This window comes from Sinocyclocheilus grahami, unplaced genomic scaffold, assembly GCF_001515645.1.
Source record: "Sinocyclocheilus grahami isolate Dianchi unplaced genomic scaffold, SAMN03320097.WGS_v1.1 scaffold175.1, whole genome shotgun sequence".
NCBI classification, from domain to species: Eukaryota; Metazoa; Chordata; class Actinopteri; order Cypriniformes; family Cyprinidae; genus Sinocyclocheilus; species Sinocyclocheilus grahami.
In genome coordinates, this window is record NW_015505354.1 from 1,783,921 (window position 1) to 1,786,587 (window position 2,667).

Genomic DNA, 2,667 nt, shown 5'->3' on the forward strand with positions numbered 1-2,667 from the left:
CAGTCTGAGAGGAACAGAGAGTGGGTACAGTACAGTCTGAAAACAAGCACTAATATTTCATTTCTATAAAATGTGCATTATAGAAAACATATTACCTTCTCCACATAATTCAGCTACAAAATGCACATAATTCAGCTACAAAATGTGTTTATTATGAATAAGTCTAGGTTAAGCACAGGTATGACAAGTTTGACAATCCTTCTTCAATAAACTCAATGAATCAGATGACATGGATAATGTAATGTTTACATGAAACCGTTATTGTCAAAGCAAGCAAAGATGACCACCAGTGTCCAGTCTATAGCACGAAACAGGTTTAACTTATCTGGCATTTTTAAAAAATGGTGTTTTAAAGTTATTATTTTGATGAACTAACAGCCATATAACCAGATAGTTAGAAACTATAGATTCCTAAATCTGACATACCTCCATTTGGCTTAGTGCCTTTTCTTTTAGCTTTGTTTTTCTTTTTAGCTTTTGCTTGTCCGCCCATTGTTGTTAGATAAAATCTGTGAATTTATGTCACTTTTAATACAGAGAAAAATACTTCTCCAATAGAGGTGTGTTCACTTGCCAGCGTGAGAGTACTAGTGTTGGGTCGTTCTTGAACGATTCGTTCATTTTGAACGAATCTTTAATGTGACTCGGGAAGAACGAGTCGTCTCGGGGAGTGATTCGTTCAGTCGCGCATGCGCAACATCCTATAGGTTCTGTACTGGAATTAGTCAAGTAGTTCACCTGGTTCGAGTCTTCGGGTTTTTCAGAGTCGTTCGTTCATCACGTGACAGCCCCATAAGCTTACCCTATGCAGTCTGAGCCGGAAAGAGAATTGACTAGTTCATCTCTCGTGTCTTCGGGTTTGAGTCGGTCATTCATCACGTGACAGCCCCATAAGCCTAAACCCGAAGACTTGTCAGATAATGGTGCTTTTCCACTGCGTGGTACGACTCGGCACGGCTCAGTACAGCACGGCACGGTTCAACTCAGCACGGTTTGCGTTTCCACTGCAGTTCAGCACCGCTTTAGAGTGGGCGGGATTATTCACATGTTGTTATAGTTGCGCCGCCTCTACTAACACGACTCCTAAAAAAAACTTTTTCATTCCGTGTCGCCCCATCAAGCTCTCGCTGGATCCGCTCCTCTGCTATCAACGAGAGGAACGTCTGTTCTTCCGCAACAGACAACAAAACTTTTTGGTTGTTAAAAAAGGTGCGCTCGTTCAAAACAGTTGCGTTCGATCCTTCGCTGGCTGTGCTGATTTAAATCTAGCGGTTCTTTTGTGTTTGTGTCGCAAGTTCAGTGACGCAGGTAGTGACGATTCTCTTCCGGCCAATCCGTGATTAGCAGAGTTTACACGTCACGTTTTGGTAACGGTACGGTTCACTTGGAACCTCAACCGAGGTGGTACTAAAAAAAGTACCAGGTACCAGGTACTGTACCAGTGGAAAACCCCCCAAAAGTGAACCGTACCGAGCCATACCGTGCCTTACCATGCAGTGGAAAAACGCCAATAGACTAAAGACCCAGGTAAACCAGCTTTAGGTGCATATTCCACCACATACTCGAATGGAGTGTGAGGCGATGCTATCAAGGGAAATGCTAATTTTAAAAAAATAATAATAATAATAATTTACTACCTATATTTTATTATATACATTTGTTCTTTTCAGAAAATTAATAAGAGCTTTATAACCTTTATGAGAACTGTTTAACACATTCTGTAATGTCATAGAATTAATGCCGGCAGATTTGAATTCCTCTTTTAACTGTGTTCTTTCCCTTTCATATGCCCTACAGTTAATCAGCACATGCTCTACAGTTTCTGGAAGTCCACAATGATTACATTGACCAGATTCATGTCTTCCTATCATCTGGAGTGATTTATAAAAGAGTAGAGTGTCCAATTCTCAATCGAGATATAACTGTATCATCCCTTCTATTACCATAAGCAGTTCTAACATGTCCTATACTGTTTATTTATATTATACAAATGTCGCCCTTTGTTACCTTTATCCCATCTCTCTTACCATACCTTTCTGACAGCTACTTTAATTAAACCTTTAATTTCCGATTTACTCAAGGGTATATGTATGTCAATATTTGTGTGCTTAAGAGCCTGTTTCACTATCTTGTCTACCTCATTTCCTTCCACTCCAACATGAGCAGGCACCCATAAAAATTCTGCTATAATTCTCAGTTGCCGTATTCGGTGCAAACTTTGCAGTACTTCTAAAAATAATATCTTGTCTAGATTCCGATTTTCCACTCAGTATACTTGTGAGTGCAGAATATGAATCTGAACAGATTACCACTGTTGTTGGTTGGATTTCTTCCACCCACTGTAAAGCTATCTGAATAGCAATCATCTCTGCTGCATATACTGATATATTATTAGAAGTTATTTTTGCAGATTTATATTTAAAGTGAGGAATATACATGGCAGCACTTGTACGCCCAGTTTCTGGGTCTTTAGAACCATCTGTATAAATTTGTAAAAATTGAAAGTAATGACTATCTAAATGCTACTGCACTATTGTCTCTTTGGGAACATATTTCTTGTTTTCGTTTATTAAATTAGATATCTGCAAATCAACTGTTGGCATAGAAAAAAACCAAGGTGGATATACTGGCAGAGCCACCGTGGGGCTAATATCGATATTACTGATA